This window comes from Lissotriton helveticus, chromosome 3_1 (assembly GCF_964261635.1).
Source record: "Lissotriton helveticus chromosome 3_1, aLisHel1.1, whole genome shotgun sequence".
Taxonomy (NCBI): Eukaryota; Metazoa; Chordata; class Amphibia; order Caudata; family Salamandridae; genus Lissotriton; species Lissotriton helveticus.
Genome location: NC_136061.1, coordinates 1090928795 through 1090953857, shown reverse-complemented (window position 1 = coordinate 1090953857; position 25063 = coordinate 1090928795). Strand labels below are relative to the sequence as shown.

The 25063-nt window shown below is 42.2% G+C and overlaps 1 protein-coding gene across 4 annotated transcripts in view; it reads right to left on the bottom strand.

The window, feature by feature from the left end:
- Positions 1–25063, bottom strand: part of SLC4A10 (solute carrier family 4 member 10) — a 1019075-nt gene that overhangs the window by 598124 nt on the left and 395888 nt on the right. The window lies entirely within an intron of this gene.

Sequence of the window (25063 nt, the reverse complement as noted above, 5' to 3'; positions counted from 1 at the left end):
ATGAAGGCAGATTTTCCACCATTGAACAGATATGTAAGGCCTGAAGGAAAAAGAACCATTTTGGAACAGTTTGAAAAGCGAGAGAAAAAGTGAGTGAGATGAGTCATGAAGATAAAATGGCTGCCGGAAGGCTCCAGAAGCATTCTAGTCACACCCACCGAAGTAAATGGCAACATCAGTTGAGACAAGTAGAAATTGAAAAAGGCCAATTGCTATCAAATTCTTAGTCGAGAGGTTCTTCAACGTCACTGTTGAGCGACAGTGAAGACAATGGGTATGTGGTGTCAATGCTGATTACTTAAAGATGTGCACATATAGGTTTGGCTTCCTGCATGGAACAATACAAGCTGAAAAAAGATCGCCAAGTAAAATCCCAAATTTCCTTTGGACACTGTCCCAAAAACAAACTGAAGGTCAATGGTTGCTATATACAGTTTGTTATAGACAGTGGTAAGTTGATAAACACCATAGCAGGCGAAAAGTACAATGAACTGTCTCTGGTGCCCCGTCTCACACCATCGAAAACAAAAGTATACATGTGGGAAGCCCAAATTCGTGTGCTTTAGGACACTTCATCAAGTACCAGTCTAATCAGTTTCATCACAGCTGCTAGCAAGGGACTCATTTCTATTAATTGAAATATTAATGCTCATCATAACATAGTGAATCAAGTTCTGTCCTTGATTCATGGATTAGGAAAACTATGAAAGTGCTGCTCCATATTAATAAGGACATTTGTTCTGTTGCTCAACAACATTGTCAAATTGCCTTTCATCTACAACGGGCTGTTGAAAAAGAAACTGAGACTTTTCTGAAACATGATACATTTGAGTGCTCTACTGGTTCCACATCACTGGACGCAGATAGTGGTGGTACCTAAAAAGAACAGTGGAGGGTCTGTGTGAATTTGTGTTGATATGCGTCAGGCCAACAAGACAATCGAAAGAGATCAACATCCAGGTACATACATTGCTGATCTGATTACCGAGTTGAACGGTGCCAAAGTCTCTTCGCACATTGATCTGAACAAAGGATATCATCAGCTCGAATTGGAAGGAAATTGCTGTGAGGGCCTCATTAAGAGAGTTAATTAAATGGAATGTTTCATTACAGTGGTCACTGGAGTGAGATCAAAGTTTCAAGACGATTAACATGCAATTGTAAATGCTACTGAAATGGCTTACTTTGATCCTAAATTGCATACAGAGGGTGTTGTGGATGCCAGCCCAGTAGGCTTGGTTGCAATTCTTGCCCAACATAGTGGGCATGCAAATGCACGAAGGCATATTGCAGATTATACTAGCCTCAGTTTGTCACACACTGAACGAGCTTACTGATAACCTGGGAAAGACAGCCTAGCTGTTGTGTGGGCTTTCAAATACTTTCATGTGTTTCTCTACAGGAAATATTTTACGCTTGTTACTGATCACCAAGCACTGCTCACTATTTTTGGCAATCCATAGACCAAGATGCTCCCTCGCATTGAGAGGTGGGGGCTGCGACTGCAAGAGTATGGCTACACCAAAGTACACCAGCTGGAAAAAGATCAAAACCCTGCCGACTACTTTTCTTGAGTGCCCATATAGTGTCAGGTACCTCTTATAAAATGGCTGAGGTCTACGGTCTACGTTAACTTCATTATGAGATCTAGCACTCCTGCAGCTGTGTCTGTGGAGCAAATAGGTGATGCTACCAATGCAGATTGGAATATGCTCATCCTCAAAGACATTGTTATGCATGAATCCTAGAGAACATATGCTCGACCTCTTGATAATGACAGTAAATATCAAAAATCTAAGATTGTGCATAATGAACTGTCAGTTATACAAGAAGGGATTCGCTTGAGAGGGTTACGAATTGATATTCCTGAAAGCCTACAACAGCAAGTCATTTACTTTTGAATTCATTGAAGTGGCACATGAGGGACATCATGGAAATGTCGCCACAAAGTGAGCCCTCTGTGACAAAGTTTGTTTCCCTCATCTTTATGAGCGAGTTAAAAGAGATTAACAGGCTTGTAATTTGTGGAACTGTTTATCTCTGAAAACAACACTGCAACCGTTGAACATGTTGGATGTTCCAAAACAGGTCTGGGAGAAAATTGCAAATTACTTCCTTGGACCACTTGAAAATGACTATTATGGTAATCATAGATGAATAGTCTTGGTTCCCTCTAGTGGAGGACCTATCGTCAATCATTAATGATCAAGTAGCTGAAAGATTAGAAGGCATATTTACAACTTGGGGTGTTCCATCTTTTATAAAATCTGACAATGGCCTCAATGGTTGGGAATTTAAAGACTTTCTTACTCAATTGAAAATCAGGCATCAGAAACGCACACCTCTATGGCCACAGGCTAATAACGTTGTTGAATGTTTTATGAGCACTCTTAAGAAGACTGTCCAGTACGCAGCATTAGAGGGACTTGAGATCAAGTCAGTTCTTTATTATACTCTTCATGCCTACAGATCTACCCCTCATTCTACAACTGACGAAAGCCCGGCCACCCTGATGTTTGGGAAAGCCATGGGTACCAAGCTGAATCAGTGGACCACTGAAAGAACTATTAATGCCAAGAACATTTGGCTCACTTATTCATCTCACAAGTCCGGAACAAAGACTTATGCTGACAAGCATTGAGGTGCTCAGGACATTACGCTTCAGAAAGGGGATCTTGTCCTTGTCAGGCAGAGGCGAAAATACAAATCTGCTGCTCCATTCGAGACCAATCATTGCAAGTTGTGATTAGTAATGGACACATGGTGACTGCTCACCATCCTGGAAAGTCCATTACGAGAGACTCCTCACATTTTAAGTACCTGCCTTGGTGTCTGTCGTCTCCAAACAATGAAGTTAGACTTTATCATCAGAAGGCCAGGACCCCTCTGCGGCTGTTTCTCCTGTGTTTTCTCAGCCTCACACCAGGAGATCTGGAAGAGTGGGTTGAGCATCTTGACAACTCATTGGGGAGCTATGATGTATATATCTGTTATTTTATACTACAAAAGGATAGGTGTAGTGTCTTGTGTATTATATAGCATGGGACCCCTATGGTCCCCAACGGACTCTGTAGTCTATTGACTTAAGTGATTGGGTAATGTTAATAAAATTCATGATGCAGTACCTGTCAGATAATGGTTACACTCTAATCCCTAGCGTCTTGTGTGGCATATTTAATTTACATGCTACTGGGTTGGAGAGGAAGCTACACAGGCAGAGAAAGTAATGGGGAGAGAAAGAAAACGATAGGGAGAAACAAAGTCAGAGAAAGACCGAGTCATGGGGAAGAGAACCAGGGAGAGCCAGGCAACAAGGTCAGGATTAGAGAGTGAGAATGACAAGGATAGAAAGGGAGAGTGAGAGAAAGAAATATGGTGAGATAAGTTGAAAGAGAAGTGGAAAGAGCTAGACAGAAAGGGATTAAAGAAAGGCACCAAGAGATGAAGAAAACTATGGAGAGATCCAGTGAGAAGAAGTGAAAGGGAGAAGAAAGAGAGAAAGACAAGGAGCAATAAGATAAAGATGGTAAAATAGGAAGATGTGTGGGAAATGGAAAGAAAGCAAGACTGCAGACAAAGGAAAGTCAAAGGCAATGTGAGACAGAAAGAATAGTGATATACTGATATTTATAGAGAGCGGTGGGCATTATACGAGTGGAAGACAGACTAAAGGACAGTGCGAGGCAGAAAAAGACAGGGTTTGCGACACAGAGCAAGAGAAAGGGATAGACAGAAATATCAGGAGAGACAGAAAAAGACAGGGAGAGATGGGGAGAGTGAAAGATGGAAACAAAGATAAAGACAGGGTGAGGGATGGGAGAAAAAATATAAAAGAAAGGTATAGGAAGATGGAGGGAGCCCTGCAATAGAAAGAGAGAAACTGGGACTGACAGGGAAATACAGAAAGATAAGGAAAGAGAGAAAGGCAAAGATAGACAGAGCGAGATAGGGTAATAGAGTTACAGAAAAAAGAATGAAGAGAAAGAAAGTGACAGGCAAGGGCATCTATCTATCTATCTATCTATCTATCTATCTATCTATCTATCTATCTATCTATCTGTCTGTCTGTCTGTCTGTCTGTCTGCCTGCCTGTCTGTCTGTCTGTCTGTCTGTCTATCGTTTCATCTATGTCTATCTATTGCTCTCTTTCTCTTTCTCTTTCTGCCTCTGTCTCTCTCTGTCTGTCTCTGGCTCTTAATACCCCTCTGTGTGCTTGTGCCCTCTCTATCACCCTCGTTTTCTCTCTCTGCTTCCCTCCTTCTGCCTCTCTAAATCTGAGTGCGTTTAAAACACTCTGACCCAGCATCGACAGGGACACAAGTGTGTCTTGGGCACAATCTGACTATGCATCTGCTGGTACAGCAGTGCCTTTAGGGCACATTTTACCCTGAATCTGCGGGGACAGGAGTATCCAACGTCATATAAATGGAAGAACTTCACTTACAGAATACATGAGAAAACATTTTCCCCGGAAGCATTCATTGCACCAGGAGGGACTGTAAAACAGTCTAAATTGCTAATGTGTGGAGGTGTCATTCAATTTGAAGACATACTGTCCTAATTAATGGCGCGGAGCCGTACTTTGCATTATGGCTTATGATTCGGAAGGTGAACAGTTACAAAGTTGTTCTACTGTGAATTTCCAATGAGTCTCTCAAATACTACAATTAGTATCTCTAGGTCATGGAGATACCTCTGCGTGTTTTCCTAAAAAATACATTTTCGGCACCAATTAACACTTCAAGAAAATATGCCAGTTTCCAGGGGCAAAAAACTGCCACAAATCCTGCTCATAGGAAAAAGAATGAAACTATAATCTGTGAGAAATCTGATATTTGACATCTAAGCAGATTCGTATAGTAAAAACTATACATACTCCTACCCATGATTTATTGCGCCAGACTTCATATATTGGTCCACATGAAAAATATTTGCTATACGTATTATTGATAAGTGTAGATGGTGCACTAATGCCACAAACTCTGAGACGAAAAGAAAAGAGAAACGCCTTTTTAAATAAAATTCTGCCTACTTCTGAAGATAATGAAATCGTACAATTTCCAATGGTGGCATAATATGACGCCACCCTCAAAATACATATTAATGCTCGCAGATGCAAAATGTCTTATGTTGTAGCAGAATATATTATTAAAATGTGCTATTCAATCTGTGTAATGTCATAATAGATTGTTAAGTCCTCATATATTGTTCATTTTGCTTTGTGCTCTGAAAGGTCAAATCAATAAAGGCAGTGAAGCACATGAAAAGTAATGTCAAGGAGAGCCCAGCATGTGCACATCATCTGCCATAACATCTCAAAGAGTTACAAGCAGACAGTAATACTCCAAAGATGCAGGAATTTACTGACAGGGAGGAAGCAGCTTTGAAGAAAGAAGCTTTCAAGTGCTGCAAAGTGTATTTCACCCATTTAATCACACTGGATTTTTAGCTTTTTGCTTCCCAATTATGGACCTCCATGTAAGAGAATCTCACCAGCTGAGTCTCACTCATTGTATATCTTGTGGGAATAGACTGAGAATTCTGAACCCCAGCGTTCGCCTTTTAAGATAAAGTTCTTTGCTTCACATTTACGGTAAGAGGCTGTGGGCTGTTTTAATGTGAACATGTGGGAACAACTGTGTGTGAATGTGTGCTGGCTGTGCATGTGAGTCGACCATCGTGCGCTGCCCGGAATTTGCACACAGGTAGCCTGCCCAAAAAGACCCTTCAAGGAGTGGTGCTGACACAGAATAGGCCTTATATTGTGATTGGTGAGTTACCAATCTTCGGGTGAACATGCATTCTGAGAATAGATTTACAGTCACTTTTATCATTACTACACTCCTTATGGCGCTTTAAGAATTGTCAATTGTCCCTGCCTCAGCCATAATCAGGTTCCCTCCCTCCCCCCCCTCTTACTGGACCAAGTTAATTACTTTGCTGGTCAGCAGGAGTAGCAAAGGCTTCCCACACAATAAAGCCATTAACAGTGCTTGAACCAGTTCCTGAGAAAGTAAGGAGTGAGGGGAAATCTGCATCTGTTAATTAACTGTTTACATTACACCTGGGCTGGGAGAGCTCAAGCCCACAGAAACAAAGAAGGAAGGCCAGACCTCTTGAGCAAACAGCAGGAGGGACTCCTCTTTGAAGTTTTGGTGGGAAGGGATGAGGCAGCTGTGTCAGTTGGTGGTGAGCAGTTGTTTCCAGGGAAGGACTTTTTATGGACCACTTGAAGTCGCTATGTTTGATAGTCCTATACATCTGTGCAGGAGGACTAGGATGGGGTGGGATGATGATGTGTCACCCTAGGATTTTTCACCCCCACTAAACAACCTCTGCCCAAGGGTAGGGTGACCAGATTTTAAACACCAAAAACCGGACACATCACAAAAAATAGAAGGAGTACAATTGTACATCAGCAGAGGGACATAGAATGACTTAAATGACAGATCTCATAAAGATAGAAACACTGAGGCACTAAGTGAATATATTACATGGGATTTTTAAACCCAGGATAACACCTTTTAAATAAAATTGCTCTCTAACAGCAGATAATTCGTTCTGCTTTGCAACACATACAAATGTGCCTTTCACTGTTTCAGTCGACCCCCTCTATGAACAAGAGCCAAATTTGTTGAAATCTGCAGGGACAGCTGGTGAAAAACTGGACTATCCTGGGAAATCTGGAACACCTCGTCACCCTACAGAAGGGAAATATTTCTGAGAAGACACTTGATCTGGGAGCGATGACGGCAAAATAGTGCATAGCTGCAAGGAGAAAACACCTCATGCAACTTGAAAGATGGACTGAAGGACTTTAACTCTGGCTGACTCCAGGATTTAGATGTATGTCTTCACAGCCAGTGGCACTGGCTCCTTATGCCCTTGAGGTACAGTTTGGGAAATGAACCTGCTGGGGAGCCCTGGATGGCTCCCCTGGGATTTCAGTGAACTGCCCCTTGACTCTGCTGACACACAGGCACCCTTCAAGTAGCCAGGAGGCTGTGGGACCTGCTGAGTGCAGTAGGGAGAGTGTTCATCTTGTTGTCTGTGGAGACGATGTGGAAGACACCCCCCAAACAGGAGAGAGCAGTAGGAGCCCAGGAAGAGGATCAGTCTGTCAAGGGAGCTGTAAAACTGAACTCTCAAATAAAAATGCTAATGAAGAAAAGGCTCCTGGTTGCTAAGGTTTACCAGTGAAAGCACAGTTAGCCCAATAATCTTCTATTCGGACCTATGGGGCAGGAGATGTGATTTTTTAAAGCTCATTGCCCCAGGTGGACTAAGCAGGAACCAGCACCCATAGAACTCCTCCGTGTTATTCAGACTTCCCCTGGGGAGGGCCAAGTCCCCAGGGTTCAGCTAATCTACCTTTATTTAATTTACATGAGGAGGGCACACGCATGGGATCCCCTCCCCAAATCAATCTTAGCCTCAGGGACACCGACCCCACAGCCATCTGTTCCGAGGTACCCCATCATCTCAGGACACTCCCACACATCTGGGTGTTTGTTTCCCTGCTCCCCGTTTACAACTCAATGCGTAGTGGGAGTCACCTAGCTACACAGCCCCCCCTCCTGTGTTAGCACCGCTCATGAGAACAGAGAATGGGCACAGAGGAAGAAGCCATCTAAACAGTGTGGGAGTTTGCTTCCTGTGCTGCCCCAACAAAATAAAATCTGGTATGTGGTGCCCACAAAGGGACTGTGACACCAATAACAGCGGAAAAGAGAGACACAAGGCCCCAGATGAAAAATGAAAGCATTTTGGGGAAAAGTGAAAGGCCACTGCTATGTTTTGCATATTTCCTCTTCTGTGGGGCAGAGGCATCACAAACAGTTTCCAGGTATTGTAGGGAGATGCAGGAGCCACCCCTCCCCACCCCCCCGGAATGTTTCTCAAAAGTGACTGTAAGCCGCCAGGATGATTGAATCCCGAATTTCTGTCTGGTAGCTGTTGAGCTATGCCAATAGCTCTAACAAAAAACAAATGTGAGACCTATTGCATTTCTCATGCTTGTTTAATCTTGTTAACTGTCATTTTACCCAGAATTGGCTTCTCTGTAGAAGATATTCTCATGACAAAATGATCTCTTGAAGAAAATGCAGATTGTTTGGTTCCCTAGCAGGAATTGGAGGCTGGAGGGTAATCTACCAATTTTACTCTCCCCATGGAGTTAGGGGCTTCAAATAATGTAGTGGACACTGCTGATCTCGTTTAAGATCAATAACCTAAAAAGAATTGTCCATTTATAATAGGTTCTAGGTAAGAATATTGGTGTTATAAATGTTGTGCGACATGAATATTGTGTATTACTAATGATAATGGCCAATCATTTTGTAAGCCATATTTAGTACTTAAGATTTATGTTAGACAACGACATTATTGCGCCATACACTTTAATGTCAACAAGAGATTTCATGGCAACTAAGGATTTCCTGTATGCCAACTTCCATAATCTGATGGCCAACATAAGCTGTTACATCATTCTGCAGACCAGGAACCGTCATCAGCACACGCTCCCTCAAGCAGTCTGAAATCAGCTTCAAGTATATTCATTAAAATATTCCTTGATGTTTATGCTCAAACTCTATGTCTTCAGAGTATTTACCTATAAGTTGCCTTTGACAAAGACTTTTAGTGAATTAGCGGGGTTTTGTAATGAAATGCTTTTTGATGCAAGCAAGCACTGCATAGGGCTTTGTGCTATGGGAATCAGGCTTTGAGCTAAGATCACAACCCTGTGCCTCTCTCTGTTCCCATGGAGGTGTATTGACACATAATATCGTGGAACAAAATATTGTGTTAAGAAAATTGAGGACCGAAATATTGTTGAGGTAAGTTTCTATAGCTGAGCAAAGTTTTACTATATGTATCTCCACAAATATGTACCTTGACAATATATATATCTTCGAGTTACTTAGATTGAGTTAAGAATATCAAATCTATACTTACCTATTTGCACTTACATTCTTCATATTTTGGTCCTCGATATTTTTGTTACAATATTTTTGTGCATGCTATATTTTTGTTTCTGATAGTCTGTCAGGGATCCCCTGGAGCCTGCTGCACTCAGAGTACACTTAAATGCAGTGGAGTCTGGTTATTGGGTATGGAAGAAGGCCATGTCCACTTCCTTATCTGACACTACTCTAAATCACTGCACAGGGCCTTTGGCAATGCACTCCAAACTATAGGCAAAGGGTATGCCCCCAGATTATTTTGGAGGGAGCTTTCACCATGCATAACAGGCTCTTGACTTAGTGTTTTATGACTGGTCATGTGCCCTGTGCTATGCTGCCTACACCCGACTGAGCAAGCGTTTCCACAGTGTATAGCAGTCTTTCGTACACCCAGCATTGCCTCCTGCACCTAGTCCTCTTTGCCCCAGTGCATGTAGGGTCAGGGTGCAGGACATGGTCTACAGTCATGGTGTGTGTGCAGCCTGAAACCCCGCATTGCTTTAGACTTGGGTGGGACAGTGGATGAAACTGGAACGCTTCTGAAACTTTCTGGCAGCCATTTCATGACATGATGCACTGGAATCCATTTTGTGTTCATGATATGATGTACTCGCTTTTTCTCTTGCTTTGCACACTGTTACAAAATGTTTATCTTTTCTGCAGCCTTTATATATCCGGCCAATGGTAGGATATTTACCTTCATGTGAAATGGAAAATCCACATCAGAAATACAACTTCTTTTTTTGGGAGACATTACTTTGCAACCTTCTGTGAGAAGCTGGCCTGGCATATTCTGTCCACTATTCTAGTGGGCACCTTGCTACAGTCCAAACGACCCCTTATTGATGGTAGGTTAAAGAGAACCATATAGAAAGCTATCCTAGTGGTAGCTGTGGAGAGCAGCCTTCAGGCTAAGTCTTGAAGGAATGTAAAGCAGCTTGTTTTACCAGTCTATAATCTCATGTAATGACCGAATGAAAGGAGAACCACAACAGGTATATATATATAAAATATAAGTATGTATTCTAAACACATCCCCCTAGTCTCTTTATGAGGCTAGAGGCAAAATTACACAAGTAAACTTATTTAGCACACAGTAAATTAGCAAAATATATGATTAGCCCTAGGGGCGTCACAAACCATTACTAAGAAAGTGGTATAAGAACTATGGCTGACATAGATACGAGGCCTAGAGCCTTTAGAACCACTGGGGCCACCAGGAACCACCCATGATAGTGACACAGGGGACCCACGGGGACACGTACAATGTCTAAACACAGCCACGAATCACCATTAACTTCTATGGGGAAAGTCGCGGTTGGCAAATTACAGATCAAGGACAGATAGGAGTGGACTAGGATCAAATCCCTTCAGAACTAGACAGTTTGGGAGTCAAGACCCACGGAAGCACCGGAGTACTCGTGTTACCTCGCCCAGGGAAGCCGGGTGCATAGGTGTCTTTTGTGTCGGGTTTCGTCGTTGTTTCCTATGGCGAGCTGTGAAGAAGTGCTGCAGGCGACCAAGTGGAAAGTGCCCGGATGGATCCAAGGGTGGATTGGAGATCTGAAGAACCTGAAGCAGAGGGGACAGAGTCTGGGTCACTAGCGAGTGACAGGAAGGCGAGGAGAAGATGCCAACCAATGTCGGGTGATTTCAGGAGAAGAAGGTAAAGCTTGACTCTTCAGCCACGAGGACCAGGAGACATCAATGATGACCAGAAGCTGGATTCGAGCTGTCCCACGAAGGATGTTGAGTGTTGCAGCGTCGGTATCCAGATTGGACCCAACAGCTTTGGCAACAGCAACCCGCGCAGAAAGCAAAGATTGACTTTGGAGCAGACCAGCAAGATCTGGGGGACTCGCCAATTGGAGGGGAGTCAGGGCACGTCTGAAGCAACCAGGAAAGCCCAAGAAGCAGAAGAGTTACCTTCGTGGGGACCCACCAGTCGACGGGCAAGGGATCGCAAAGTAGCCTCGAGCTGAAATGCTATAAGCGGCCCACGGAACACTCATGGAGTGTAGACCCACATTCTTTGGTGCAAATGGCGCTCAGGCTTGGACTACAAGTAGCCCAGCGCACAACTTCGGGAAAGCTCGGAAAGTCAATGCACTAGCAAATGTGCACGGTGTCCAGGGGTTTCGGTTCCACGTCTCTCGTGATGGCTGCTGGTCTCAGCTTTGCTGTGATCTCGTGTCGGCCTCGGATATGTCTGGAAGTCTGGGACCTGTGCTGCAAATCCTTCGGGATCTGGCGGGAGCCTTGGAAATGCAGACCAGCAAGATGCTTCTTTGGTGCCTGTTTGAACAGGGGAGCCACTCCTTGACCCCAAGAGAGATTCTTCCGTCTTCTAGTCGAAATAGAATGTCGAAGATCCAGGATATATGTTGCAGAGTTTCATCCAGGGTAATCTAAAGTCCTAAGGACTGGGTTCCTATACTTATACTAAGTTTAGGGGTTGGACTTACTCTAGGGTCCCACCTATGGGAGTATCCAAAGTGGGGGTGGTTACACCCCTTCCCTTTGTCCAGTTTCGTGCCAGAGCAGGGACTAAGTGCCCCTGCAACTGGGTTGAACTGGGGTATGCACAGGGACACCAAGTGTGCCCTCAGCACTGTCTGAAAAGCATTCTCTGAATGCACCCACCCAGCCCCAATACACTAAAGCCTGTCTGGGGAGGTGGTTACACCTCCCTGCGACAGGAAACCTATTGTCCAGGCCTCCCCTGCTGGAGTTTCGTCCAGCAGCAGGAGGTCAGACCCGTGGCTGTGGCATCCATTTTGTGATGCCAGGGCTCTTTTAAACTATTACGGTTTAAGTAAGTGTGTACATGTCTTCTCCCTCTAGAAGGGTGGACTTCTACCCCCGCCGCCAGAACTGGTGGGGGGTAGGATTCCAAAGAGTTTGACACCAAACACAACATGTTTCCATGCAGCCATTCCAATATTAGCATTAACCGCGAGGTTATAATGCACTTAAGAGTATATGGTCTGGCTGCATCACAGAGCAGATACAGATTAGTGATTCCGAAAGCTGCAGAGGGGCTCAGATCATGCTTGGGCACCCTCTCACACAAAACCCAGCACTCTGCCTTCAGGATTGTGAAGGCCTGCCATAGGAGTGACTTATAGGTTTATATGTGTCAGTGATATAAGGTAGATATAGGTAGCCTATATCTTAGTAAGGGGTGCACGCACCACATTACCCAAGCTGCAGTAGCACACCTGTGGTGCCATGTTGGAAGGCTTCCCAGGGGTGGCATAATACATGCTTCAGCCCCTGGTAGGCCTCTGGGGTACCTATGCCCTCAGTACCTAAGGTACCATATACTAGGGACTCACAAGGGTAACCCAGTAACCAATCTGGAGTGTACCTGATGTACATGCAAACAATTTAGAGAGGAAGTAGCTGGGCTGGGTCCTGGTTAGCAGGGCCCCAGCCAGACAAAAGTTGAAAATCTGTGAAACACCAGCAGAAAAGTGGGGGTAGCCATAGTAAGCAGATCCTACTCTCGTACACCTTCTACTGTGTGTTTTTTCTTGCTTTTCATACTCAACTACGATTCACTCTGGGCTCCTCCAGCCTCCATGTCAGTGGCTTGTTTGTCAGCATTTTCTTCAGCTCTGGCCACCATGAGCACATGCTCCAAACTGAGTGTCAACTTCTGAAGTAATCAAACACGCACCATCTATTACTCTGAGATGAATGGCTTCTTTATTATTGAATTTGTTGAACTTACAATGTTTGATGAGCATTTAAAGTCTAAACAAATTCATCCATTGTTTCACCATCTTTCTGTCCCTCCTGATTGAAAATGTACCTATCATAGTCAACATTCTGCGTCAGATTGAATTTAGTGTTTAGCACTTCTTTAATTTGATGGCGTGAAGTTTCTTCACCTCATTGTATTTTCTTTATCACTTCCTTCACTCCGTCACCTGCCAAGTTTTTAAGTAATTTGACGATCTTTGTGTCGTCTGCTTCTTACAGCGCATCAATGAAATCATCAAAAGCTTCAATCTAGATGGTCCATCTAGCACCAATATTCTGCTTCATGGCAACATCGAAATTTGACTGCGGTTTTAGGAAAGTGGCATCGCCGTATCGGGTGCTCTCTTTGGCAGACATGGAGGAGCTGAAATATTGCCCTATTTTGAGGGCCTCTCTCAATCGCTTTTGTTGCTTTAGCAGGATTCAACAGCCTTGTAAGCACAACCGGCAAGCTTAAGCTTGGGTTGCTGCGCCTGGGGCTGATGTCAGGCGACTATCTTTACTCTAGATGTTGGGTAAGTAGATTCCCAGTTCTTGCATCTGAGGCTCACCCTACTTGGCATTTCTTCATGCTTCCTTACACCTGGTTGATCTCTGCCTCTTAGTGCGTCTTTGTGACTATCTACTTCTGCTCGCAGTGTTTTCTTTCATCTGGCTGTCCCTGCTTGTTCCACTGTCTGTGCTTGGTTGATATTGCTTTTTACGTGTCCACACTGTATGAATGACAGCTCTGTGTTAAGTTGTGGCTTTGTAGTTCTTATCCTGGTCGTATTAGCAATTTCCTGACTGGAAATAAATGAAACTTTCTGTGGGGCATTCACTTTCTTCGAAGGTCTTGTACTGACTGGACTTTGACTCTACATACGCCAACTGTTGATTCTTCACTTCGACTGAGACACATGTCTCACACACGAGCAGTTTATGAAACTCGACAAACTCTCTGGGAGAGCATTCTCGACACTTCGGGTTGCGGGGTTTACATATCCTCTATTCTTTTGGCAGTTCTAGCATCCTCCCCAGCGCGGAAGCATGTGAATGAATTACGCCACAGACAAAGCTTGGTTAACACATCTTTATTTCTCATAGTGTAACCGCTAACTGACACGTAATGTGTCATGAATTTTATCAACCACACCTAATCACTTATGTCACTAGACTACAGAGGCCGTTAGGGGCCATGGGGGTCCCAAACTCTGTAATACAGAAGAAACTACAGTCTTAATATTTTTCTTTCAGATACATCTGCCACAAGTTTACATTCCCTGTTTTATGATGAGCAGAAACCTTTTACATGGCCAACAATCATATACAGTGTGATCAAGAGGCATGAGATTGGACACAAGGTATGGTTAGAGGCCATTCCCTGTACATAACATACATTGCACATTGCCAAAGGCCAAAATAAGCAAGTTATGGAGGCATAGAAGTTGGGCTGAGGACAGGTTCATAGGTCATGCCCTGTACTCCGAGCACACTGTGCCTGGCCAAGGACTGTGCAGAGTGATTTTAAGGGACTGTGTACACTGGAAATTGAGCATAGCTGCAGGTCATTTACTGCAGCCAGTCCCTGATTGTGCAAGGTTGAAGTTGCAGTAGGATCTGTGGATAAATAGAATCAGCAGAGATCATGGCCAAAACAAAGCTTGCATCCAGGGCCACTATACACGACTGAAGGACAGGGAAATGGGATGTAAGGCCCCCATGTCATGTGACCAGAACCATTACAGCACAGTCAACAGTAGCTTCTTGGGGATAAAGAAAAAAGTTTGTGTTCAAGCCTGCTGAAACTGGGATATGAAGAACGTATTCCGTGTTCAAGTCTGATGAGCAGTACCTAAGGTCATGCCCAAAGGGTTTTTACACTAAAAGGAATGATCACATTGGTTCAGCAGACCATCCCCAGTGACTAGACTCTGCTATGAGTTGCTATGTCCTATGCCAATTTAATGTATTTCAGAGCAAACTTTGAAGGACCTATCTCTCTTGTCAATGGTTTGTGCCAATTCTGTTGGCAAGAGAGACTAAAGTTCAAGACCTGTAGTCCATTACTGCAGCTTTGAAGGCAGGTGATGGCCTTCAGATACAATTTGCCTCCTGTCCATCTACCCTTAGAAACTATGTCATGCATCAGGCCCTGGTTCAGAGCCCCTCCAGTAGCCATGCCCTCAACACTATCTCATTGGCCACAATGCTCCCCGTGTATGACCTGCATCAGACGCAACAGCCAGTGATCATGTTATGTAACCTTCTTCACAAGCAAACGAAAGCCTTGGGTACACGTATTCAACCGTGCCAAGCACCTAGCCCATGGACTGCTAGAGCCTTTTGAGCCTAGCTTCAGCCTACTGGAATAGCTTTGCTGAAGGTCACACCTTGTGTCTACTCACCTTGACTGCAGTAATCGCTGAAGATGCGCTTAGGTAATACATAGTGACCTTTGGGCACAGGCATTGATATTAAGCCATGTTAATTGCCCATTTCAAGTACTCCCAAGTTCATACTGCATTTCTCCCAGGGCCACTGGAATTATGCAATTTTGCGGCAGTGGCATTATTTGCATTTCTATGGATTTGCAACATTTACTACATAGTCCAGCACCCGCTGCATAACATACAGATTTTCATAAAAAATGGTTTCCAGCTCAAATGGATCAAAACCTAAATTCACAGAGACACATGATGCCACCCAGCGGGCAGCCCTATGCAAAGGTTTACTAGTCACCTTTACATTGCTTAATATTGTAACTGAATGTTACACTGGTACTGAAACCCATGACCAGACAGTGTTAGCATGTGTAAAAATGATAAAATTATGAAGCAATACTATCACAAAATTTGAGCCGTAACGTTGCATAATTTGACTTTTCTTCCCTCATAATTTAGTCAACACTGCTGCATAATGTGTTCCACCCTGCTGCTTAATTCCAGTAACCCTGCCCTAGGCTTATGACAGCAGGCTCCTTTCATGGGGCATGGTCACTGGCAGCATCCTACACCCACCCCCTTGACAGCAGACCACTGGTTGCAATCTGTGTGTTGTAGATTCTATTCTTAGCGTCAACTATAGAGTAATGATATTAGACATTTTTCTTACTATTTAAATGTTAACTTGGTATGTTCCTTTCCAATCTCTCCATTATTAATAGTCATTGTATCTTGTGCTTGATTATGTTCTCATTTAAAATGTTGATAGTAAATCCTGTCAGGAGAAAAGAACCGTTGGTTCAGTCAACTGCCATAACTCAGCTATGTAGCTATGTATAGTGGTTTTGATGTCCTTCAATTAAAGAAGATTTGTTTCTCAGAGTCTTTGAGATTATTAGTTTATTGTCTTTATAACACTGTGGCCTTTGGCCAAGACATGTGCCTAGTCAATGTACCTGCATAGTGTAAAGCGAGAAGCCTTCGGTCATACACATCAGCTTGTCAAGGCCTGTAGACACGCCTAAGATTCTATCCCCTTGATTGCAGTTACTGTAAGAGCCTCTGTATATTTCACATTCAGAATTGGTTCTCAAACTGGAGTGTTTGAACTGGGAAAGTCAAAACCTCTTATTCCGAAAGCTTTCAGGACCAGCCTGACAATTTGTTGCAATACAAATATTTGAATACCTGCTGAACAAATTCACACTAAAGCTCAGATTAGCCTAGTATGAAGGAACGTCTATCTTTATGCCAAGTTGGGTGAAACTGTGATCATCAATTTCTTGCTTAGTGTTGAGAAAAGATTCCTAAGGCACCCACAATGCAAATGACTATGTTTTTCATGCATATTTACATGAAACTTAACTGAACCAAGTTGAACATGTTAATATTTTGCTAGCTTTTATCCAGATTTCAAAGGCAAAGCCAACAAGAAATTACCTGTTCAATGGAATCTACATCATAGCCATGTCCTTCAATGGCTTTCAAACTAATGCATAGACCAGGATGTGTGTAGTTTTGTATAATCAGGGTTGACGGCACCTACACATAAATGAACTATAAGTTGCAAGGACAAAGAGGAAAGATTTCATTAATAAAGGAAATTATTATTACAATTCCACATGAAATGTAGTTTGATATATCTCTTTATGAAGCCAAGTAGTCCAATTAACACCTATCACAGAAAGTGCCTTGGGAGTGAAAAAGGCATATGTGCCTGCTTTGCGCACCCTTGGGCACTTTGGTGCTGCACACTCTTTTGTGGCCCCTTCTGTAATACTGATAGTACTGGTTCACATGTACTGTCAGCTCTATCTCAAGAGGGCAAGTCATCATTTTCATGAGGGGATGACCCCATGCAAATGAAGAAATCTCTTTACCTCTATGCCCACGCCATATCCTGGCTGCTGGCACAATGAAGCTGTCAGAAGGCTCACTGAAAGTGTACCAAAAAAAGGGGGGTGCACTATCAGTGGGCCCACTGATGGCAACCCTCTGGATGGGGGAAAAGGGATCCAATGGACTTCCCCTAGCAGGTGGGTGATGTCACTTGCTGCACCCCCCAGCAAAGGAATCTTTAGTTCGTCCTGAAATGCAGGCAGATGGCCGCCTGCATGGTGAAATATGGAGTGGCTTTAAAGCAGCCGCTCCATATTTACCTGAATGTGATACCCCCATGGCAACACAAGTTTATGGCTGCCTTGAGGGCAGTGTATTCTCTACACCTATTTAAAAGTGCAACCTGGTGTAATAAGGGCCCTAATCTGCATTACCTGAATCAGTCCATACTTTTCGAATGGATTCCTCTGTTATAATAAATGTAGAAAATTAAGACTGCCTTCTTATGTCAATGCAAGCATCAGCAAAACATTGTGTGCAGGTGTACATATTAAAAGAGAAATACAGGCATAATCTGTCTGCAGTTGTATAATAGAAAAGCAGCACAAAAAGGAGTTAGGTCCCTAGGAGAGGGAAGTAGAGATAAGCCAAAGTAGAATAGAAACATAATTCGACATAGAAGAAATGGAAAGTTACAACCCCGCATTGTGAGAACACGTCTCCGAGAAAATATTTAGATAAGGTAGCACAGAGGCACAGGATGGGTGGGAGATTAGGCCTTGTAGGTCATTAGACATGTTGGGAGTAAAGCATTGCTACATTTTAAAGAGGCAACCCAAGGACAACCGGTAGTACAAGCGGTAGTGTAGAAGCATAATCAAAATAACACGTATATATTTCACATTTCAAAAGCACGTGATTAGCTTTTTGTCGAAAGTATTACTGTAGTAATCACACTTAAATGATGAAGTAGATCATCTTCCTTTTTTAATGTAGACAGGTTCAAATTTCATGCAGCACTGAAGCAGGACGACCTCAGAATGAGGCGACACATTCCAGAGCTCAACACTAATACATTTTGATGACATCCCTTTACTTCCACATTCCAACCCACCAAACAAAGATATAGAAACGTGTTTGCTGGATCTCTCTGACATACTGGACTCTTCGCACAAGCCAGAATTACCAACAAGAGGTTCCACGACATCCAGATGACCTTCATAGTCACTGCCATCCAGACGACCTTCACATTCAGTCCCAGGCTCATGTTCAGTACTATATCCAATCCCTGGTCCTGGTGTACTAGACACGTCTTGTGGAACAATCTCAAGCAAATCAGAACATGGATCCATAACCAAGTCTTTCCTCCTTTCAACAGAAAGTAAAGCATCCATTCACCAATAACTGGTTCCTGCCACCTTCGCACCACTTTCATTCATGGCAACAGAACCACTAGAAATGGAAATATGACTCATGTGGTGGACACAGCCATCATCCAGTTCTACGGTATTATGTATGACTTTGTCACAATTTTAGGTTCAGAAAACCGAGAGTGTAACTTGCCAACTTTCTTTCCACACTTAACTCTGACAAGTTGGTCCCACCTTACTGCAAACTTATTTGGTACCACGCTTGGCATCAAAATAACATTTGTTCTTACATTGAGAGTTAGTAATGCACTCCCTAACTTGTTCACAATTCCAATAATACTTTTTACTTCTACCCATCCAACCTGGATTCATCCTACAATGCGGAAATCTACCACGCATTAATCCGAAAGAACTTTAACCTACAGTGTCATAAACAGTTACTCTGTATGACCAAATCAATGTATCCAGTTCATCATTCCAATTCTTATTTCCCTTGCAAGCCAATTGTAAAACACCCTTTAATACTCTGTTCACTCTCTCCACAACAGAGTTACCTCTAGGATGATACAAGGCTGTAAATCTCTGTTCGATACCAGTGAACTCCATACATTTTTTCATCATGTCAGATTTAAATTGAACCCCGTTGTCCGTTAGGATGGACGCCGGAAAGCCCTCTCTTAAGAAGTATTATCCAGAAAGCTAATAACAGTTTCAGTGTCAACTTTCTTGACCACCTCAGCTTCAAAGCACCGCGAGAAAAGGTCAACCAAAACCAAAATGTACTTGGTAACATCATCTTGCCGCAAAATGGGTTCCATAATGTCTAAGGCAATGTCTTCCTAAGGCAGATTGGGACAACCCAGAGAAGACATAGGAGGGTTGAGTGTTTTTTGAGAGTTGTCCAAGCAGTCACAATTAACACAGGAATGTACAAGCCTTTCTATTTCCAAATCTACTTTGGGCCACCAGTACAACATATCCTGTACCTCTCAGAAAGCTCTCAATTCAGGTTTGATTTAGCAATCACTAGACCAACCATTAGTGATCTTATTTCTCACGGTAAAGAAAATAAATTTCATCTATTTTGTACTCTTCTTCCCATTCATTCTTACGTAATCCAGCAGTGTCAGAAAACACATCAGCCACACAAAAATCACTCCAGGTGTCATGGTCAATTTCCTTTAGGGGTAATGAAAGTCTATTGAGAAAATCAGCGATTACATTTTTAACCCCAGAAACATATTGTACCTCATACACAAAGTCTTGGAGTCTCATAGACATTCCAGCAATTCTTGCTGAGGCTCTTGAAAGACCCTCTCTAGTAGGCAATATGGTCAAAGGTTTGTGATCAGAGCACAAAATAACATTCTTTCCCTGAATGAATTTCCTGAAATGCTCCATGGCCCAAACACATGCCAAGGTAGTTGACCTCTTGAATGTTTCACCCCATTCTGAGGTTGTCCTGCTTTGGTGCAGCATGCACTTTGAAAGAAAATATGAAAAATGTAACTAATATAATCCAATACCATTTACGTACAATAGGAAGAATGAAAAGTGGCACCAGGAGAACTCCGATGAAGAGATACTGATGCTCTGATGAAGTGACAGTCCTTTAACAACAGAGATACCGACAGTACTCCAAGATGGCCTCCGTGCGTGCTCAGTAGCGTAATGATGTGGCAACGATTAGTCCTTTTTCTCTGTTCGTGAACGCGTTCCCAGAATACACCTCCGTGAAAACAGAGGAATGCGGACAGAACGAAGGGCGCGCGTGGAAGGCTTGCTTGAAGAGCTGGATGCGATAGCATGCGGCAATGCAGGATTTAAACAAATGGTGCACCGTTAAGGATGACCGTTGGTAAGTGGTAACAAAATGGGGTTACACCTACTTTTCATATGAGCGCTGCTGTTTCTCACTGCACCGCTGATGAACGCAGCAAATTCCATTCATGGCTCACGAAGTTACCAGACCAAATCCTCTAATTTTTGTGAGATGTCCAGTAGCCAAAGTTATTATCCTAGGGACAGGACCCGTAAAAAGGAATGCCTATTTCTTCTCAGTGGGTACTTAGTGCAGACCGCTCGCCGCCAATTTAAGTGTAGTAATCACACTTAAATGATGAAGTAGATACTCTTCCTTTAATAATGTAGACAGGTACAAAGTGCATGCAGCACCAAAGCAGGATGACCTCAGAATGAGGTGACACATTCCAGAGCTCAACACTAATACATTTTGATGACATCCCTTTACTTCCACATTCCAACCCACCAGATAAAAATATAGAAACATGTTACTACAATTATCTTTGATAAAAAGTGCTTAAGCAGACCTGTTATTGATTATGCAAAGGCATTAAGTGTTTAAATGTATAAAAGAAACTCCCCGCCCATTGTAAATTGAAGCTCAGATTCCTATTCCACAGCTTTATTCAACTTTGTACTATATTGCCAAAAGAAATTGTGTCATCTTTTTCTTTCTTCCGGCAACACCACTCCCAGAAGACAGACAACTGACTTTTTCGATCTTCAAACAAAAATAAAATTCCCCCTTTCATGGACCTCCTTCCGTTACTTGTTTTTTCCTAAACCATGTATTAAAGACCTCCCAATCTACACGATTGGATGTTCGTACTATTCTCTGTTGGAGAAAGAATTCAGTTGTATTGATATACAGTGTGCTAAATATTTGGGGTGTATGAAGTTTATATTATTTGAATAGAGTGTAGTATAGATCCTTATTATTGGCTGACGAGTTCTCCCTGGAGTTTACTTATGTTCCACTGTTTATCCCCTGGCCTAGTTATTCCATGAAAACTGACAATATTTCCTTGTGAAAACCAGTTTGTGCTGAAAATAGATGTGTAGTTTTCTTGTAAGTTAATGTCAAATATGTGTCCTTGTACTTTGAAACTGGATAGATTAACTTAAAATGGGTACTAAAACCCTACTTTAACTTAAAAACCACAGGCAGAAGTACTGGTGGTAATGGTAGTATTTGCAAGACCTGTACAAAAATTGGCAAAATAAATGGTTTGGTATGGTTTTGGACCCAGGCCCCCTTCTTCATGGGAATTGTTAAATAGCTGGCATGATATTTAGGTGTGTGCTGGTCCGGTTGTAAATGACTCTAATATTTCTGATTGCATGGGAAATTTGTACATAGAGGGAAAACAACAAAGGGCCAGGTCTATCAAGATAATGCTCATAAAAAGTGGTCTCAATTTGTGATGAATCTGTTTGCAGCCAGTATCTTTATTTTGTGAAGAGTGGTTCACAGTCAGACCTACCCAATGAGTATTCATTAGGCAGTTTGCAAATTGAGACTCATTGTGATTACCCTCAAACACAGGGATGGTGACCGCTTAAGGTCAGCAGACCACCATCAGGGAGATTGTTGATGAAAAAAATAGCTTTTGTTTGTCCAACATTTGAGTAAGATTTGGCAGTAGTCCCCTGGACCACTTCCTATTCCTACTCAAACTTGCACCCCAATTTACAAAGAGGAAGGGACCCAAAGGGAACCCCATTCCCTTTTGTAAATAAGTTAACACCCTAATGGGGATTGGTACATTTTAAACGACTTTCGACTGGAATTCTGGTAGCAAAACATTGATGGTAGTGAATCACTAATTGGAAGGGGTGCCACAAAACACTCTTTCCAAATTACTTTTTGATATTCAGTCACAAACCCATTATGGGACGCAGTGAAACTTTGCTGTCTGCTAAATTGGGTTTGTATATAGGAAAACAATGTTATTTAGTTGCAAACTAATATCTGAGCCCTTGTGACCACACAAGTGGTTAGTACATCTGTCCAATATCCTTTCTTTACATGCAGTTTCTCTTCTGGGCAGGGAGAAGGCCAGTTTTACCTTTGTCAATGCAATACTACCTTTGCCCATAACTGTGGATTTAGATGTCTATTAGGTCGAGTATTCCTATAGTGGTTTACAGGTACCATAGCAGAATGTGCTGCTACTAATATTTGCCTGTAAATTCCCTCTAGTTGAGAAGGTCATATGAACTCTATATCATTTATTTGGAAAGAGTCATTAGTGCATGCCTCCCAACTGATTGTGTTGCTACCATTATTAGCAGAAGGTACAGCATGGGAACACATGGATGTGTTTTTGGTTGCCCTGGTATGGCTACACAGCACAATGATTTCCACTCCTGCAAATATTAACATAGAGGCTCCCCTTGATGTTGCCATTATATCTATCTTTTTTAACTAGCCCATTTTTCAGCCAACTCCCAAGACATTCTTCACACAGGAGGTTCAAAGGTTGAAATGTAAATACTTCAGAAGAAGGGGTTCCTAAAAGGACACCCTTTCTCCTGAACAGTCTCAACATTAAAGTCACATTTCCAACATAGTGTACATTTATCCAGTGGCTTACGTCCCAGGAAATGTGAAATTTTTTGTGTTTTGATATTTGAGTGCTGTTTTCCTATTAGGATTAGTACTTTATACTCTGAAAAGTAGGTGCCAAATTAAGCCCTACTTTGCATCATCAGAGTTTAGAGTAAAGTTTGTGTACTTGTGTACTTTTGTACAGGGAACGCTTTCTTTGCTTGTTTCTTGATAAAAGTGTTCATTGACCTGACCCCATGGTTTAGCCAAAACTGTGTTCCCACGTTTCATGTTGAACAGGAACTGGTTCTCTTCTAATCCCATCTCTCTGGTAGAAATACTAATGAGACTAGGCATGAATGACTACATGCATATTGTCTCAGCTATGAAGCATAATGTGATGTATGTTCTAGGTGTTGCACAAACACAGTTAAGAACAACACATTCACTACCAAGTAAGATCATACAATGTTGGTGTTCAAACTTCTGCTGCATCCTCAAGGGCTGAATGAAAGATGAGATTCCTTTGCTAGTGCAATAATGCACCCTAGTGACTTTGGAAAGTACTCAGTATGAAATAGCTCCCTGCTTCTAATGGCAAATCCACCAGGTCTGACTTTGCCAAACGTGGTGGTACTATTCTTGCTATAAAAAAACTAAATAAAAATAAACATTGTATATAATTTTTGTAGAACAGTGTGGGTTCTTTATAGCATGGTGTTGTACTTAAAAGAGGTGTAGAAACTCTTTTATATTTAAGGAACCCCTCTTGACAATATAATTCTTATTAGAGCAAAGAAAAGGTACTACTGACTTTGAGTTTCTGTAACCTGAACTATGGCTTAAGCAAACAAGCATCACAATTTGAGTGTAAAAAGTGTAAGGAACAAAGCAAAAGCAAAGAAACAAAATATATTGGTTCGCCTGCCATCATTGTGTCATCTTTCCCAATGCAAGAAGGTCAGTAGATGGAATGGGCTCACTGATAGCCCCTTGCTGAATTCTGTGATTGGGTTTTAATCATAAAACTCCGATCGCATGAGGCAGGAGACCAGGACAAACGTGTCTCCAACCCAAACCTAAAATAGCTGTTGAAGGATCTGTTATACTACATCGGTTTACTGCCCTCACAAGAGGTTAGAGACTAGAGCCGTTGATGTGGAATTATCAACAAATCCTTTTAATTCCTACATTTCTAGTTTTTGGTTTAATTAGTTTTACCACAGACCAAATGTATCTTTTTGAAATAAACACCATATGTGTGTTTGTGATGATAGACAACTAACAGATGATTGCTTGTGAAGAAAATGTTAAAAGAGGTATTTTAAAAGTGTGAGGGAAATATTTTTGTCAAAAACCAGGATAATTTATTATTTATTATCCCTACCTGTCAAGCTTTATTTATTTTTCCTATTTCTTTCTGTCCTGAATCCACAGTATGTTCTTTGATCAAACGTGTTCCTCTTTTTATCTCTTGGTGGCTGTAGTTCTTCTGCAATTAATTTCCTTTCAACGCAAAAGTAATTTATTTAGGGGCCAAACGCCTCAGATCACCTGCTAATTGTTAACTCTATTTTTCACTTCCAAGTTCACTAGGTGTTCATAATATTATTATAAACCACAAAACATTATTTGCTGTTCTATATTCTTGAAGTGTTTACTATTTGGACTTCAGCTGACATTGGCTGAACCCAATTTCTTTTTGCTTTTTTAGGATCCCCTTTTAACATAAGCTAGCACCCTGACCCTCTGCACAGCCATAACCCTTTGTGTTTTATTTTAGGGAGCAGTGTCTGTTGTTTGCCACAAGTGCATTTTATCAGGCTGTGACACACAGTAAAGTGTAGCATTTCTTTAAGACATATCATAACAAGCCAATATATATTCTATAATAGCTTAGTGACTTAAATTGGCACCCAAAGGGTGAGTGAGTGGTTGTTTGAGTACCTACATGGGTCTGTGAATGGGTATGTGAGTGGTAGTGTGGGTGGATGAGCGGGTGCATGAGGTGGTTCTGTGGATGATGTCATCAGTGATATCATCTGTGATGCTATTTGAGATGACATCAGTGATGTCTCTGACCATGTCATGAGTGTTGTAATATCTGAGATCGTAAGCAGTGTTTTGAAGGGGTGTAAGTTATAGTTAGCTCAGTAACTATAACTGCTGAATTTCACTGGTTTTGTACAAGTGAAATCTGAGCCTAACCATAACATCCCTGTAACCTTTGTTTTTGTCAGTGCATTTCTAAGTTTAAACGTTTTTTTATTTGCTAACCATGACATCCCTGTAGCCTTTGGTTTTTTCACTGAATTGTTAAGGTTTTTTTAAATTGTATTTCCTAAC